At 35.6% G+C, this 18,399-nt stretch overlaps 1 long non-coding RNA gene across 1 annotated transcript in view; it reads right to left on the bottom strand.

Moving 5' to 3' along the window:
- Nucleotides 1–18,399, bottom strand: part of LOC147915186 (uncharacterized) — a 122,099-nt gene that overhangs the window by 35,503 nt on the left and 68,197 nt on the right. Inside the window, exon 3 of the long non-coding RNA XR_015554492.1 lies at nt 6,294–6,360. This is a non-coding gene — a long non-coding RNA (uncharacterized LOC147915186). The remainder of the gene's footprint in view (nt 1–6,293; nt 6,361–18,399) is intronic.

Below are 18,399 nucleotides of genomic sequence, written 5' to 3'. Positions count from 1 at the left end.
ATTTAACCTAGATCATCTCAGGAAAGAGTCCTACTAATGTCTAAAATAATTGGGGGATGAGGAGGGGAGTGAAAGAGTGTCAAAGAACCACCAAGGGAGCCAATCTTCTTTTATTATTTTGAGAGACAGAAGATTTTCAAGCTCAGCAAGCTTCCCATTCTGCAGTGAACCTAATTAAAGTAAACAGAATTTTAAAATGAACCAAACCCAATTAGGCAGTGGGAGCTAACATTTCTTTTCAATTATTATGTAAGGTCACATCTCATAGTTGTGTGCTAGACACCTTCTCCTTTATTCAGTTTGTCTTCCCATCCACTGCCCTTCCCAGAGCGCCCAAGAACAGAGACCCCAGGCCATCAGATGGTCTGAGCTAGCCCAAACTTCCCTGTCCCATCTCTCTTGTCCTGTGCACAAACAGATGCTATACCACATGGCTAACTCACGACGCGGAGCTGAGGGACAGCGGTGGTGGCCCCTGAAAACAGAGACAGACAGGGAAAAAGTCACACATTTTTTAACGCTAATTCTGCAGCCAGAGCTGATACTCCTTGGCAGTTTATAAACTTATGATATGACTGCTGAGACCACTCTATCATCTGAAAATGGAGAATTGCTACTAGTACTTTCATAACAAAAGAAACAGTCCCTGACAATAATGTCATGTCTATCCTAAGGAAAGTTGAGGGTTTTGAGGGTAGGGGGTGAAGGAGATCAGATTGTCTTATCCACACAAATGAAATATGGTATAATTATTATGTAAATGTTCTAAAGGAAATGTATAGTAAAACTATAGTACAACTCAAACACAGATATCATAATGCATGTTAGTCTAAAAGTAGGATGAAAAATTTTAGTAAAAAAAGTTTTTTAAAATATAACTCATACTACATTCAAGGGATGCATTTGAAGCCTTGAAAATCTATATATTGTTTGCTAGATAATTCATATATAATTATAATGTATATACAATAATTAACATACTTCTTTCAGAATTGGACAGATTTTGTAATAAATATAATGACATTGGAAGAATTGAATATAAAAATAAACTAAATTTCACAAATGTATATAAAACTTCTCACCTCTCAAATACATTTTTCTTCTTTTATTATGTCCATTTATAAAAATCTATCATGTATAAGTTTTCTAACAATAGAGTCTATATATATATTTATCACTCAATAAAAATGGAAATAATTAAAAGGTTATTAGTTTAGTTGGAAATTAAGATTCATGCTTCTAAATAACCTTTAGATCAAAGAAGACATTAAAACAGAAAGCTGCAAGAAAGCATGGAAAGATGAACTCTTCATACCATCTATTTATTTAGCCAATGAACATTTGCTGAGCACTTGCAATGGCAAAGAAAGCATTTTGTTAGGCACGTAGGGGTGTGAAGACAGATGTGACCGTCCTTCTCCAAGGTGAGGCAATCACAGACTAGAGTGGAAATATATGCTAAGGACTGTGGGAATCCAGAAGAAAAAATTATTCATTCTAATTGATCAGAATACAAAAATAAAAAAGTTATATTTGAATAAATCAAAATCCTGGGGAATGTACTGGCTTTGGTTAGACAGAGATAGTGAGGGGAAGAGGACATTCCATGCTGCAGGAAGGCACAAAGACACAGAGGCATGAATGTGGAATGGGTGAAACATAGAAGTACAACTAAACCTGTTAGAAGCTGAGCCTGTAATAGCAGGATTAAAGAGTAAAATAAAGTGTAGATGGCCTTAGAAGCTCAAGCTTTATTGTGCAAAGCTCCTGGAGATCTTGTTAAAAAGAAGATTCTGATTCAGTAGGTTAAGAGTAGGGCCTGAGAGTGTGCATTTCTAACAAGCTCCCAAATCATAACAGTAACGCCGCTGTGGCCAATACTTTGAGCAGCAAGGTGATAAAGCACGCAAGAGTGGGGATCGTGGAGATTTAGTGTCCTTGGAGAAAAGCAATGCAATGTAGCCATTAAAATATAGTCTTTGGAGTCAGACAGATTGGATTTAAATTACAGTTCCTTCACTTATTAGCTGTGCATCCTTCGGCAACTTACCTTTGGAGACATAGTTTCCTCATTTATAAAATGAGAAAGTAATTACCTCAAAATGTTTTTTTTGTTAGTTGTTAGGATTACATGAGATAATCATTGCAAATAACTTACAATAGAACAGAGCAAAAAGTAAATACTTGATATGTAGTGGCATTATTTCCTGGAGCCTATAACATGAGAGAGCTCCTTTCTCTCCTCTGCTGCTCTCCTTAAGCAGGAAAATCACTAGGTTTTTTTTTTTCTTTCCTTTTCTTTTTTTACGCTGCGTCTTTTCTTCATACTGTGGAACTGCTGAAAGAATCATTTAAAAACAAAAGCTATTAGACACTTACTGTATCTTCACACTGTTGAAATTATTCTAAATTAGAGCTAAACTCAAAGTTTTTTTCTTTTTTTATTGAGATATAATTGATATATAACATTGTATTAGTTTTAGGTGTACAATATAATGATTTTACATACATGCATATCTTGTTTTATTGTGCTTTGCTTTATTGCACTTTGCAGATATTGCATTCTTTATAAATTGAAGGTTTGTAGCAACACTGCATCAAGCAAGTCTATACGCACCATTTTTCCAACAGCATTTGCTCACTTGGTGTCTCTGTGTCACATTTTGGTAATTCTCACAATATTCCAAACTTTGTCATTATTATTATATTTGTTATGGGGATCTGTGATCAGTGATCTTTGATATTACTACTATAATTGTTTTGGGGCACCACAAACCATGCCCATATTAGACGGTGTACTTAATCAATAAATGTTGTGTGTGTTCCGACTGCTCCACAGACCAGCCATTCCTCCGTCTGTCTCCCTCTCCTTGGACCTCCCTATTCTCTGAGCAACAACAATATTGAAATTAGGCCAATTAATAACCCTACAATGGCCTCTAAGAGCTCAAGTGAAAGGAGGAGTCGTATATCTCTCACTTTAAATCAAAAACCAGAAACAATTAAGCTTAGTGAGGAAGGCATGTTGAAAGCCAAGACGGGCTGAAAGCTAGGCCTCTTGCACCAAACCAAAATTAGCCAAGCTGTGAATGAAAAGGAAAAGTTCTTGAGGGAAATTAAAAGTGCTACTCCAGTGAACACACAAATGATAAGAAAGTGAAACAGTCTTAATGCTGATACAGAGAAAGTTTTAGTGGTCTGGACAGAAGATCAAAACAGCCACAACATTTCCTTAAGCCAAAGCCTAATCCAGAGCAAGGCCCTAACTCTCTTCAATTCTGTGAAGGCTGAAAGAGGTGAAAGCTGCAGAAGAAAAGTTTGAAGCTAGCAGAGGTTGGTTCATGAGGTTTAAGGAAAGAAGCCATCTCCATAACATAAAAGTGCAGGGTGAAGTAGCAAGTGCTGTTATAGAAGCTGCAGCAAGTTATCCAGAAGCTCTAGCTAAGATAATAAAAGTGGCTACACTAAACAACATATTTTCAATGTAGACAAAACAGCCTTATATTGGAAGAAGATGCCATCTAGGACTTGCATAGCTAGAGAGGAGAAATCAATGCCTGGCTTCAAAGCTTCAAAGGACAGGCTGACTCTCTTGTTAGGGGCTAACGCAGCTGGTGACCTGAAGTTGAAGCCAACGCTCATTTACCATTCTGAAAATCCTAGGGCCTTTAAGATTTATGCTAAATCTACTTTGCCTGTGCTCTATAAACGGAACAACAAAGCCCGGATGACAGCATATCTGTTTACAACATGGTGTACTGAATATTTTAAGCCCACTGTTGAGACTTACTGTTTAGAAAAAAGATTTCTTTCAAAATATTACTGCTTATTGACAATGCACTTGGTCACCCAAGAGCTCTGATGGAGTTGTACAAGGAGATAAATGTTATTTTCATGCCTGCAAACACAACATCCATTCTGCAGCCCATGGGTCAAGGAGTAATTTCGACTTTTAGGTCTTATTATTTAAGAAATACATTTCATAAGGCTATAGCTGCCATTGATAGTGATTCCTCAGATGGACTGAGGCAAAGGAAATTGAAAACTTTCTGGAAAGGATTCACCATTCTAGATGCCATTAAGAACATTCATGATTCGTGGAAAAAGGTCAAAATGCCAACATTAACAGGAGTTTGGAAGAAGTTGATTCCAATCCTCATGGATGACTTTGAGGGGTTCAAGACTTCAGAGGAGGAAGTAAATGCAGATGTGGTAGAAGTAGCAAGAAAACTAGAATTAGAAGTGGAGCCTGAAGATGTGACTGAATTACTGCAGTCTCATGATAAAAACTTTAATAGATGAGTGGTTGTTTCTTACTGATGAACAAAGAAAGTGGTTTCTTGAGATGGAATCTACTCCTGGTGAAGATGCTGTGAAGACTGTTGAAATGACAACAAAGGATTTAAAATATTACATAAACTTAGTTAATATTGCAGTGGCAGAGTTTAAGAGGGCTGACTCCAATTTTGAAAGAAGTTCTACTGCGGGTAAAATGCTATCAAACAGCACTGCACACTACAGAGAAATCGGTCGTGAAAGGAAAAGCCAATTGATGCAGCAAACTTCACTGCTGTCTTATTTTAAAAAATTGCCACAGCCACCCCAACCTTCAGCAACCACCACCCTGATCAGTCAGCAGCCATAAACGTTGAGACAAGACCTGCCACCAGCAAAAAGATTATGACTTGCTGAAGGCTCAGATAATGGTTAGCATTTTTAGCAATAAAGTATTTTTTAATTAAGGTATGTACATTGGTTTTTTAGACATAATGCTGTTACACAGTTAATATACCACAGTATAGTGTAAATATAACTTTTATATGCACTGGGAAACTCAGAAGTTTGTGTGACTCTCTTTATTGTGATATTCGCTTTACTGCATTGGTCTGGAACTGAACTTGCAATATCCCTGAGGTATTCCTGTATGTATATATTGTGACATAATTACCACAATAAGTTTGGTTAACATCCATCACCACTAACAGTTACAAATTTTTTTTTTGTGACAAGAACTTTTAAGATCTACTCTCTTAGCTACTTCCAATTATACAATATATGTTGTTAACTATAATCACTGTGCTGTACATTAATCACTGACTTTTCTGAACAGTGTGCTATGTGCTGGTACTTCCACACTGCCTCCAGGAATGGATAGATAGTAGAAAGAGCAAATTAAGGGATAGGTACACGACTAGAAATTTTTGAATGATTAAGACTTTTAATGATAGGCAAAAGCGTATATTAAAAGACTATAAAATATTGAAGGGATTAAGAAGTTATGGTGCAAGTTTATTTATTTATTTTTTGTGTGTGAGGAAGATCGGCCCTAAGCTAACATCTGCCAATCTTCCCCTTTTTTTGTTTTTTGCTGAGGAAGACTGGCCCTGGGCTAACATCCATGCCCATCTTCCTCTACTCTATGTGGGACGCCGCCACATCATGGCTTGACAAGTAGTGCATCGGTGCGCGCCCAGGATCTGAACTGGTAAACCCCAGGCCGCCACAGCGGAGCGTGCGCACTTAACCGCTTGTGCCACCAGGCTGGCCCCCAAATGGTGCAAGTTTAGATGTCAACTAACTATTGTTCTGCTTAAAACAAAAATGATAGGGAGAGAAGTGATTCATTTCAGAATTTCCCACAAAGGAAATGTGTTCAGTGGATCTCTAAAAGGTAGGTTTGAAAGAATAGACAAATAGGTTGTCAACTTTGTGACACAAAACGTAGATAAGAAATGCCAAATACAGGCCTATGATTTTGCTAAAAGGGAGTGAAATTGTTAAGGAAATCAATATACCAGAATTATAGTTTAAGGATAGCTTCACATTTTTTGTCAAATGGATTGGCTTTGGTGAAAAGAACTAGCCATATTCAGAAAATTCTAGTTATTTTAAAGAAATACTGATCCTTACCAATAGTCATTTTCTCTGATATCGTTATTAAATTCATTCTTAGATAGATAATGTCAACTAGATGCAAATATTTTTTCATATACCTTCATTTGTAACTGTACGCACAGCAAAAAAAAATCTATCATTGTGGAATCTACTAGATTTGGCAAGTATGGGTCACAATTTTGTTAATGGGCTAGATAACTCTGCCCTATAATTGGTTTCAAGTACAAAATAGAACCAAAGAGAAATTGCTATCTAGTGTGATTGTGTGAATTCAAGAAAAACACTTGTGTCTGACCTTGTTTTAGAGGAGGTGGAAACTATAGAAGAAATTGGAAGTAAAGTTCTTACAAAAAAGAACATGCCAATGTTGCAAGTGATTCAATTCAAAAGACACTTACTGGGCATCTTCCAGGCACCAGGTCCCTCAAGGAATTCATGGAAACTTGGCCAATGCTGATGGGATAGCTGGGGGTGGGTAGAAAATCAGTTCATGAAAAAGAAGGCCCCCTTTATTGTTCTATGTTTGTTACATAGGAACATAGATCAATAATAACTATTCAGTCCAGTTTTTCAAAAAGGAACCCTGTATATCAAGGAAGCAATTCTTTCACAAACTTTAAAACGTCATCCCCAATACTCTAGAGACCTTCTAGAGAAAAGTAACCAAAATATGAGACTAGTCTCAAATTCTAATATTTTAATCATCTGAAGTTCATAGCTGATTTCTTCTTCTTTCCAAACATTATATCAGTGCCTATCCCATTAGGGATGTGATTGATCTGGCCAAATAACACTCCTGACATCCAACAGCTCCATCTTCTTTGCTTCTCTCTCTTCCCTCTTCAAGTATGCTCCCTGAATCCAAATGTTCTTCCGGATGAAATGTGAGTCTTCCAGGATAATTTTTCCCTACGTCTAATTCTACTCTCACCAGCAACATTATGTCATTAACCTTTAAAACACTATTGTCACTACTACTACTAAAAAGGAAGAGAAGGAGGTGGAGTGAGAGGAGGAGGAAAAGGAGGAAGAGAATCATTTATTGAACATTTATCATGTTCCTGCCACTGTCTCATTTAATTTTCACTAAAATAAATTGAAGCTTGCTATAATTAACTCCACTTATAGATGACAAAACTAAAACTTTGAGAGGTTGGATACCTTGCCTGAGATCACACAACTTGGAGATACAGGGGCATAATTTAAACCAGCAGTCTAATGCCAGATCCCACATGGCCCTCTTCTTACTGCCTCCCTAGAATCAACTGATCATCTTTGAGAGAGAGATGGGTAAGATCAGGTCCAAGTCAGTTGTATATGAAGGAACCAGGCTTCAATCCCTGGTCCTCTAAATACAGAGCCCACCCACTTAGCCACTACCTATCCCAGCTTCCTGCATTGTGTCTCCAGGAAATTCAATCAACAGAATAATCTGTCCGTTTCTCTGTCTCACTTTGTTAACAAAACCAGAAACAAAGAACTCAGTCATTAATAGCAACTGTATAACTAGGATACCTACTGATTCCTCCAAAAGCCCTTTCCTCAGAAGTTTTGGTTTAGGGAACTCATTGATCCTCCCATCCCCAAAACTGGGTCAGCCAAGCTGCACCATATCCTGGAAGAATTAGATCAGTAGATCCCTGTCAACATTAGTAAATCAATAGCTGTAGAATCCTGAATTTAAAAAGAATAACGTTTGAATTTTCTTTAACGCTCAGAACACTGTAGACTATATGGCACAATTACTGAAAATTCTCAATTGAAATGTGGCAAGTGGAAAAACTAAATGCAGAGCCCCTGATTTGATAACCCTCCTCCCAGACTTCTCATGATTGCTTGTAATAAAATGAATTTCAGAGAATGAAATCCCTCACCCTCAAAGCTTAAAAACCTCTTTTATCAGAAATCTTGACAGTTTAACTTTGGTAGAAGTAAGGGTAGGTAGGCCACAGCCATTTCAGTTAATGCCAGAATTATTTCTGAATATCCTGTAACTCACAACAAGAATTTATTTCTGATGATGATGCATCTGTGTGATAAGACACACCTAGTATTTCTTAACATATGTATTCTCCCTTTCCAGGTCTTAATTCTGTAGTCATTTGATATTTACATGATTAATGAACTCTTTGGAAGCTCAGAAAGCTCAGTAAGCAAAGGCCAGATCTAGAAAGTCTGCAAATCTCCATCCATACTGCATCAGGATTAGGAAGATTACTTCCCTATGATCTCTATATCTCTCCTTCATTGCTTTTTAATTGTAATTTAATACTATTAAATGATAAGAAATAAAGCAAGTTCAAAGCTTATAGCATTCTCAAATTCCTTCAGGAGACAGGCATATAGCTGTAAATGGGAAGGGGTAGATATAAAAACTTAGGAAGTGGTACTGCCTATGAGGAGCTACAGTGTACATAATTGGCCTAAAAAAGCATTCAAGTTTAAGGTTTTAAAAACATTATCCAGCCAAATGTATATATCTGCAGGCTGAATTTGGCCTAGAACCACTAGTTTGAAATGGGTGGTTGTATTTCTAATCAAGAATCCAGCATTGTTGATCATTTATAATTGAGGCTTTCTTCATTATCAATAACTATTTAGATATAGATCTCATAGTTGAAAGTTACTGTTTTCTCTTCCATGTGTTCTGTTACTCCAAGTCTAATTGTTCAAACAGTTAGATCGAGTGCTGAAGATGCTAACAGGGAGTATAGAACTCCTTTCTCTCACTGCCTTCTGGGAGAGTTATCCATAAATTGTACAGACGAAAACGTGCTCTGCTTGCCCTGTGAAACCACAGGTCTTATAGCCTGTAGTGGATTTGATAAAGATTGCTGGGAAGCCAAGAAAAACCAACAAGACTATACCATATACAGCACTCAGAGGAAGCTACACATAAATGCTTCATGTTTTGATCCAATTGTAGACAACTTACTTCTTTAAAAATGTGGACTATGACAAGTTTTGGTAGGAGGCTCTGTACAACAAATGTAGATAAGATTCAGTATTGCAGAATTTTGGTGAATCAAGTAGAGACAAGACATGTTTCCACAGATGATAATATGGCTTCTCTTGATTTATAACCCTGTGATATTCACTCTATGATTTTTAGCCCCAGAATCAGTAGTGAAATCCAGATGACCTAGCCAATGTGTTTTGTACTGGCGCTCAAGAGAGTTTTAATAATATTGATTGTGGCTATGTCCATGACTATGCTATAATTTGAAATCAATATGACCTCATTATCAATCAACCAAAATTGTTTTTGAAACAAAATTCATCTTTGGCAAGACTTTTTAAAAATCTGGCTAATGTTAAGATACTGGCATCTGTTTTTCTGTAGGTATATTGGTAATTTGTATTAATTTTATAAAATGTCCCTTCATATCTTTGCAAGAGTCTTTTGTTTTTAATTAGTTTTAAAACAATAATGGTAATGCTGTTCATGACTTTTTTAAAAGCAAGTCATACAGAAAGATATAACATTAAAAGAAAGCCTCCTTTCCTTCCTCTAACCTCTCCTTCAATCCACATATCTCTTTCCAGAAATTTCCTATACATGTATAAGCTTATATATGTGTATATATTTTAAGCAAATTTAAACAAATGTGAGTTCTGCAACTTGTTCTTTATCATTTATCAATATGATTTGAGAGCTTTTTTCCAAGTGAGCACCTCAGAATTTACTTTACCAGCAATCTATTAATGAACACCTAACTTGTTTCCATTTTTTTTCTATTGCAATCTCTAGCACATATGATTTGCTTTAGTACCAAGTCTCAATGAAATTAGAGTAGATGCAATTTCACAGATGCTAAGTTTATCTGTGTTCTATTACCAGTGCATTACCAAATTATTCCTACAGCTATGCTATATGTAAATCTTAATGGTAGGCACACCCAAGTTATACTGTAATGAAGAAAATATAAACACAATCATGAAAACAATATCACAAGTAGATCAGTGCACTTGTTAAATTTATTCTCTGAATGTATTATTCCACATCATTACAATAGGATTTAGTATATGTTGGTTATTTTAAGGTACAAAAAGGGTATATAAATTTTGCCAGTATGACAGACATATTTAAACCCCCATGAAAACTCTTGGCTATTTTAAAACAAAAGGATTCAAAATCCTTTGTTAACAGGAACAAAAGCAATTGTTTCAGCAATTAAAAGTTACATGATTTTCGGCAGCCTTTTAAACAAAAGGGCACAAATCTTCATTAGAATCATGATTTGATATACAATGGGTGATATTATTGTCTTTATAGTTAAGTGATAATTGATTTTTAATAATATTTTCTGCATCAAAAACACGACTGACCAAAAATTTCACCAAGATACAATAATATTTCAAATATTTTTCTTTGTCTGTTTAGGCCTGTCAATATTCTAAGCATCAATGTAATAGCTCTCATTCTTCAGCAGTTTTTATGTGAATAAATTATAATTCAATATTTTCACCATGTAATTAATTTTATATAATAACTATCCAGCTAGACATGAGACTTCATGGACTAAAAAGAATTTATTGACATTTCTTAATCTAACCCAATTATTTCAAGTGAAAATGGCATCGTGAAAAATGTACAGAAAACACAAAGTTTCAAGAGACCTATTAGAATAATTACTAGTATAATCACTACTTTGAGTAAAGTCATCAAAAAGCAAAATTGAAAAAAATTTTAAACTATCTGCAAATTTGGGACAATTGTTTATTTTTAAAATATTAAGAAATAAATGCAAGCTTTTCTGAAGTATGTTCTTCATTAATTTTTTTACATTTGTTGTCCCTGGATATAAGAGTGTGTGTGTGTGTGTGTGCGTGCATCTATGCATGTGTGTGTATACACACACACATAGATATATATTTGGCAGAATGTTCTATCTAAATTAAAACTAATAAAAAATTACTTCAGGAACAAGATGAAACAATTCAAATGAGGCAGCACAACTCAGCATCACCCAAATGGCTAAAATAGAATAGAAACTACAAAAAAAATCAGTAATTTTGCTAATGTCTAATTATGAAGAAAATGCTTCTAAGTTTGCCTGATATTTTCTGTCATTTATATTGACAGGACATTGTCTATTTAATTATATTGACATAAGTCAAAGTGTACAGAGAAACATTTTGTTTTATCAAAAAGGATGCTATTTGGTTACAATTGAAGGTAGTACCTATGAATGGTGCAATGAACTATTTTGAAAATACAGGAAAGAAGAGGCACATTACATTTTGCATTGAAGTTTTTGTTTTTGTTCTTTCGGGGGGTTGGGTTTTTTGTTTTGTTTTGTTTTACTTCTTAGTGAAGGCACTTTGCAGAAGGCTCCCTAGCTAGAATATGGTAATACTTCTCATTATGACACAACTGATTAACCACTTTAAGTAGGGGGAAATCTTTTATTTCCAATAAGTTTAAACTCTATTCTGGTGGATGACCAATCTTAAACTTCAAAAAACTGTTACTCTAATTTACTCATTGAATATATTTCCCTTCAAACAGACTCAATATATAGTAGTCTATTTTATTTATTAAAATAGCAGTCCTGAACCTTACTTACATTACAGACCCATCAATATCCTAGATATGCCCCAGAACCTTACCCCAACTTTCTCCTCTGTAAGGTGTAGGTCTGGGTCTTTCTCCATCCAATCTATAGTATCAATAAGGAGACCTCGTGGCCCAGTTTGCTTAGGACAATTCTGGTTTACACCTAATGCTTAGGTGTAGTTGATAGCCCCTCCCTCCCTTTCACTTCAAAATAGCCCCAGTTTAGAAAATAAATTATATGATCACTCAGTGTATAAAGAATATGAGAGCTTCAGGTATAGTCATTCTAATGTTTGCCATTGTCATACTTTTTTACCTAATTAAGAAACTTATCAAGAACTACGTATGGCTTTCTAACGAACCCATGTCAGTTTTTGGTTACTTAGTAGGAACCATCTATTACCACTACTTAAATTTCATTCCTATTGATAAAGTTCTCAGATTTTTAATGTTCCTTCAATGCCTTTATCAAAAGTAAAACAACAACTACTTTGCAAATAATAGCCTCTTGATAAGAATTAAAAATAAAAAAAAAAAACTTTCCTTTTGAACTTACTCCTAAATAATGTAATACATTTTTTGAGAAACTAGTGAAGTTTTTTCTGCCGTAGCAGGTAGGAATGTCAACCTCGTCTATGCTTCTTTCACTTAATATATGGTAGCTACTCTGCTGGGCACTTTTTGGGGGTTGGTGGTAAGAACGGAATGGTGAGAGGGAAGAAATTTAAAATGAAGTGTAGAAACTTCCACTTAAATATAATAGAAATTCCATTAAAATGACATTAGAGGAGACCAAAGTAGACAAGGGATGTCAGTAAACTTTTGGAAGAGGGAAAGCCAAGAGAGGAATAGTAACTGGCAAAACGACTAGAAGAAGTTCACACGCCAGTGCTTGCAAGATTGGATAACAAGAAACAAGCCAATTCCTCCCACAGAATCCAAGTATGGAGGCAACAGGAAGCTATGAGACCACATATTTCAGTAAAATGAGGATTCACATGAAGAAAGAGGAGGAAACGGGAACCCAGAAAACAGGGGACCTGAAACAGGAGAACAACAAAGGAAAATGTCAGGATGACAGCTTGCACCAGGCCAAAGAACAGCCATTCAGGTTGCTGCAGGGGATAGAGACCTTCAGGAGAGAGTTCTGCAGGGCTGAAAAGAAAAAGGAACTAACAGAGTGTTTAGAATTGTGTTTGAACATTTGAAAAATTTATTAATAGACTTGACAGATCTGATGAAGCATTTAAAGAGCACATTGAAAATAACTGTCATTAAAATGACTATAGAGTTGTGGCTGAGGAACAACCAAAATAAATTAAAACTATTATAAAACTGAAAAAAACAAACTTTGGAAGAAAAGACTTTGACTCGAAAAAGAATGAAACACCAATCAAGGTGTAAAACTATAAGTTGAACCCAATCAAGTGACAAAGAAGATAAAATATTAAAAAGACTATTAAAGAACCGGGTAAGGGATTGCAAGAATAAATCTCAGATGAGAGTATTGACTTCCAGGCCCCCATGGATAGTGACTATAAGAATGATTCCAGAGTGTCCATTTAAAATTTGGGTAGAATCACACTGGAAATTTACAGTCTTCAAGTCCAGCCTAGAATGTCTGACTTCTAAGCAAATATATTGAAATATCAAGTTTTTCAACCTAATAAAATGTGCTCCTTTATAATGTGACTAAGTGACTTTACAACTCTGGGAACCTTCAGAATTAAGTACAGAAGGCACGGAGTACAACTAACTCTTAGTATTGATGTTTTTTATATTCGCTTTAAGATAATCTGTTGTGTTTGTTATCTAAAATGTTTACAATATCTGAGAAAATCTGACAGATTAAGTGGTGATTTTAAGGTCTCGGATATAGGAGAATTTTGCAAGTTTATAAACAATATCAGGATGTTTAAGATAATGTTCTATAAATTTATAATATTAAGTTTATAAGAATTCCTAAATTTCTCAGGAAGTTTTGTTCACTTGGGTTATAAATCTGTCCTCATGGACATTTGAAAGATAAAAGTATCAAATATGTTAAATTTATGAATGAAATTTTAATGTTTAAGGCAAGAAATTTCAAATGAAATGTATTCAGTTACACTTTAAAAAAAAAAATTTGTCTTAGGGGCTGGCCTGATGGTGTAGTGGTTAAGTTCACACGCTCTGCTTCAGCAGCCCGGGGTTCAAGGGTTCGGATCCCAGGCATGGACCTACACACCTCTCATCAAGCCATGCTTTGGTGGCATCCCACATACAAAATACAGGAAGGTTGGCACAGATGTTAGCTCAGGGACAATCTTCCTCAGGCAAAAAGAGGAGGATTGGCAACAGATGTTAGCTCAGGGCCATCTTCCTCACCAAAAAAATAAATAAATAAATTTGTCTTATTACTTTATAATTAGACTTCTCTGGCCTCAAGTTCCTTGTCTTTGTAAACAATACTGTCTCCTTAACAGCATTATGAAGAAAATTAGAGGTATTTATAAGAAAAGATTTTCTAATCAAAACTAAAAATGCTACACAAGTTTAGATGTTAATTCTGCTTTATAACTATGGTACTCATACAATATGAGGAGCCTACAGAAAGCCAGCAAATTTGTTGAAGGATTTTAAAAACAAGAACTGAAAAAAAATAAAAAGTTAGGGATTAGAATTATTTCTGCCTAAAAAATAATAAAGTAATAGTTTAAGGTGCATACATAGATGAAGGATTTGTATGCACAATGTTTTGGAACAAGACTTTTAAGTATCAATTGATGTGCCTCCCCTCTCCTCCACTTCTCTGTATGTGACCTGTCCCCATTCATTCAGAGACATACATTACCACAAGAATGACTTAGGATCAGGAATTTTCAGGGTTCAGGTTGTTACCTCCAAAAAGCCCACAACAGAGCTAACAGGCTTGAAAGGCAAGGTTTTCAGTTTCAAGAGGTGGGCTCTTAAGAAAAGTGTTTTTTGAGACCAAAAAGACTAAAAGCTTGGTGGTCACAGCACACAGAGTGCACACCATAAATTATAGAATGTGGAAAAAAGAATAATAAGGTAGAAGCCTAGTTTCCCTACACACGTGAAAAAAATATTTTCAAAAAGCCCTTTGGACTAAAAAGAAAGGAAGCTGCAAAGAGAGAGGGAAGAAAAGAAGAGAAGCTGGGCTCAGATATGAGCACCATCTGTGCCACCCACTCTATCCTGGGATGAACTTAGATTCCCTCAGGGAAGAAGGAAAGAGGAGGAGAAAAGAAAAGACTCTTAATTGATGATGTATTTATCAAAAATAAAATGGGTGAGACAAAATTCACAAGTGTCTATGTTGACTTCTCAGTGACTAGATTAAATTCTCCACCAACAGTAGAAATGGAAGCTCAAGAACTAAGTATGATTACTGTCGGGGGAAGAGGGAGAATCTCCCTCTGCCCTTTTCCTTAAGGTTCTTACAGCTGGCCAAATAATCAACAAGACAGGTTAGCAGGAGAAAATAATACCAAGTTTAATAACATGTATACATGGGAGAAACTCAGAAATGAGCAACTCTGTCTAAGCTGCTTGCTTAAGTATTGCAGCTAAAGGCGAGGAGTGTGTTGGGGGCGGGTAGTGGCCTGGGACTTCAGAGGGCAGGAGGACAATCCTTTTCAGGGTCATCTACAGATAATGTGGTCAGGGAGAGACAGAGTTTTTGATAAAAGAGGCTTGGTGCCTTTCCTATTGTAACCTCTATCCTACATTATCTTTACAGCCATCATGATAGAAGATCTGTTCCAGGAAGGAGCCACCATGTCAAATTCTTTAGGCAGTTAGTGGGGGAGGTCAAATGTCCCTCAGAGAAAACAATCAAGGTAAAGAGATATATTTCAGAGTGGCCAAATCTTGATCACCCACATTACAAAGAAATAAATTTCCTCTTTTGCACATCCAATTTTGTAACTATGGAATTTCTACCCACTACAATAGCTTGATGATCTTACTCTTCATCCCCACTGAGACAGAACAAAGAGGAGAAAAACGTATGCTGAATTTCTAATTATTTTATATTTTTAGTTATCTATACTTCTCTAATATAAAACCTTGTGAGTTGACTATATTGGAAATTTCTTTGCTATTTTATTCCATGAAAAATATTCATATAGAGTCATAAAACATCACAGATATTTCTAGGCAATATTTCCCTAAAAATATGAAATAAGTACTACTGGAGATAGGCAAAACAATTTTAGGTGGTACTTAAGTATACATTTTTTATCTTAATATATATAGGAAAAACATTATTTGCAACAAATTATTTCATGGACATTATTGCTTAACACAAGACACAGATACAGTATTTAAGTTTAATGATTTAACTCAATCTAAAGAAGAACAGTAAGTAAATAATAACATATATAAATATTGCAAAAACAGAGAAGGTGGTGTACACAAGACTGAAGTCTGTAAAACACTGTACTAAGGTAATGGATTGATTATACAATTTTAAAAAGAAGGAGAAGAAGGCATGGTTTGATAGAATAGAACTGAACTAGAATTTAGGAAGCCTAGATCACTGTGCCAGATCACCTGTGTGGTTATAACAACTTGTGCAAGTCAATCTTTCTGGTCCTCAGTTTATTCACCTACAAACCAAGGTGACTGAATTAGGTGATCCTTATGCTTCTAATCCTAAAATTCTATTATTTGGATAATAGTTTTCAAAACATTTTTATAGGTATCAATTTTATTTCAATATTACCACACTCAACAAGCATTTAATGAGCATCTTCTATGTGCTAAACAATGTTCTGGGCGCTTGGGATGCATCAACAAACAAAACAGATGCAGATTCTTGCCTTACATTTTAGCTCACATTCTGTGAGGTAAATATTATTTCCATTTTACACGGGAAGAAGTTTAAGGTCATATGTAGGCAATTGCCTTAGATAAGTTAGTAGGAAGCAGAGTTAGGATTCAGACTCAAGGCTTCTGATTCACAGATTGTGCTCTTTCCACACTACACACATTGTAAAGGACATAATTCAACAGGGAAACAACATTGAGAAAAATAGAAACTGCTGCTAACTGAGATGGCTATTAGATAATGTTATCATATGCTCTTATTTAGGGTCTTTGACGATGCTAATCATTTTTTTTTAAAGAAATGAAAACCCTGATGGCACTAAATAAGGAATAGGTCTTATGAAACAGATGGCTTAGCACATGGTAGATTGCTCCTTTTCTTCTTGGCACCTCCTGCTGAAAGAATCTGATATGCGGAATGGTTAGGTATGTTTGACTTCTTGGGTCTTAAACTAGTAGATATTTCTGGAACAGATGCTGCTTCCTTATCCTGATCTCAACAAATTCACAAGTACAATATGCAGCATTTCCTTTTCTGCCACTCTTCTCATGTTGTGTCCAGTTTTATCAACTCTAATTAAAATATTTTACATTGAAATATGGCCTAAAATGAGTCAGGAGTTTCAGGACAAGTAACTTCCAAGAAATTATTGGAAGCCCGCAATCTTTCCCAATGAGATGTATGGCAACCATAACCTTTGGGCAAGTCACTATTGCATTAAATACATCTTCCAAGCAGCAGAATTTATTAGGCAACAACAATGTGCAGGGCACTAGGATAGGTACTGTGGGAGATATAAGGATGATGAGATGTGATCTTGGTCTTCAAGTATTTTACAGTATAAGAAGGGCTTAAATAAGCGCATAAATCATTACAATACAAGGCAGAGTGTGGTAACTGCTATAAGGATGGCTCAAAGAGTTTGGGAATTCAAATGCAGAAGAACTCACTTCCTCTCGGCTGAATTGACTTGGGCTGAGGCATAATAATAGAGTTAGGGTGAAAGCACTTGCTAAGGTCAGACTTTGCAGGATGATGAGGATTTCTGCAACTAGAAATATAGGGAGGACTTTCCAGATAGCACGTGCTTAAGTGTGGAGGTGGGAACGTTTACAGAGAAGTTATCAACTTTGACTAAAGCAGATAAGATAGATGAAGGAACTGGATTGTGACGGTCTTGCAAATCACTGCAAGCTATCTGAGCCTAGATCAGGTTGTAATAGGGAATTATTGAAAGATTTTGTGCAAGAAAGTGACATGACCCATGTTTTGCTTTAGCAAGATTAGTGTCTCAGGAATCGGGTTGAATTACAGGGGAGAGAAACAGAAGCAGTGAGACCAATTAGATAGTTCTTGTTATAGTCCAGAGAAGAGATAATGAGAGTCTGAAGTAGATCTGGCACTTGTTAGAGGAAGAAGGCAATGAATAGGAGACATGTGGAGGAGGTATTCACTATTATTTCTCTATTAAGAGGAGAAAAGGCTGTACCTTTTGTAATAATTGCAAACTAAGATTGGATCAAGGTTGCTAGGGACAATCACTAAGATAGGAGCCCTAGGGTTGATTAACTTTCTTTCCCCTAATTTCACAAATTACTAGAGAATTTTTATATTATATTTAGTATATATATCCAAAAGATTTGAGGGTCTCTTGAGCACTGAATTATTATTTAAACACAACCTAAAAGGTAAAAACCTAAAGCAGAATTCAAAATTAACTTTTGTTAAAATGCTTCATATTAAGGTGCCCTCTGATTTTCCACTGTGATTACCTATGAGCATGTAGTGTCATAAAAAGCAAGTGTTATTAAATATTAATAGATTTTCCTTTAACCAATCTTCTATCCAACAGAATTAACACAAATATATTAAAAATAAATTGAATTTCTTATAGCATGCATCATCCAAGGGTTCTTTAAAAGCAAATCTCTATCTTTAGACAGTTTAGATTTAGAACTAAATCTCTAAGTAAAAACAAATACATAAATAAAAATTGTGCATGGACTCATATGGAATGGAATTCAACTTGGGAAAGAAGTCTTTCTTCGGAGTTCTGACACAACACCATAGAATGGATCCAGGCTAAATTCCCCTGAGCCAGACAAAAGGT

Source organism: Ceratotherium simum, chromosome 15 (genome assembly GCF_057802395.1).
Source record: "Ceratotherium simum simum isolate JZ-2026a chromosome 15, ASM5780239v1, whole genome shotgun sequence".
NCBI classification, from domain to species: Eukaryota; Metazoa; Chordata; class Mammalia; order Perissodactyla; family Rhinocerotidae; genus Ceratotherium; species Ceratotherium simum.
This window is presented reverse-complemented; position numbering and strand designations above follow the sequence as displayed.